Source organism: Etheostoma spectabile, chromosome 4, assembly GCF_008692095.1.
Source record: "Etheostoma spectabile isolate EspeVRDwgs_2016 chromosome 4, UIUC_Espe_1.0, whole genome shotgun sequence".
Taxonomy (NCBI): Eukaryota; Metazoa; Chordata; class Actinopteri; order Perciformes; family Percidae; genus Etheostoma; species Etheostoma spectabile.
The window spans coordinates 905214-906068 of NC_045736.1; positions in this window are offsets into that span (position 1 = coordinate 905214).

Sequence of the window (855 nt, forward strand, 5' to 3'; positions counted from 1 at the left end):
AGATACAGATAATGCTGTACTCGTTCATCCCTACTATCTATATGATTTATTAATACTTCAAACAGAAGACGTGCAACACTGCCTCACAGAAAGTAAAACTGAAAATCAAGCTTGCTACTGACAGGCAGAGCTTGACCAACTTCACATGCTTCACTCGCTTCTCACTTCGCAGTCTGCTGCTGGCTGGCACAATGAAGGAAAACATAAGGGTCTCCTCCATGCTTTATCCTGGGAGCTGAGGGAGCACAAGCAATAATCAACCAAGCTGGAGAAGGGAGGGAGGGGACACACACACACATGCACGCATTTCATTTTGGCTCTTGCTGTTTCAGTTTCAACTTCCAGGGAAAGAGTTGAATCGATGCCTAAGTACAGCAGTACTATCGAGACTGTTCTGACCTACAGTATGTTTAGATTTCCAATGATTGTAGTAGTTATGACAGCAGCCAAAAATTAATCACTTTACTTCCTGCTTTCCTGTCATCATTACTACAGCCACTAGAGTGCGCCTCCACTATAAACCTAAATATGAGCCCTAATTGCTGCTTGAACAAACAACTTATTCAATTTATTTTATTTTATTTATAGTATCATCTCATAACAAGAGTTATCTTGAGACACTTTACAGACCACACAATTTACAAGGACTCAACAGTTCTAGTAGTTCCCGCTAGAGCAAGTGTCAAAAGTGGATTGTTACTGCTAACATAACTGCATGTGATTGGCTGTGATTTCTTTTGGACTTATGGCATGTGTTTTTACTATTTAAGTGTTTGCATGTTTTTTTTTGTTTGTTGCAAGTTTTATTACAGCTTTTTTTATTGCATGAATTGTTTGTGTTTTTACCTTTTGACA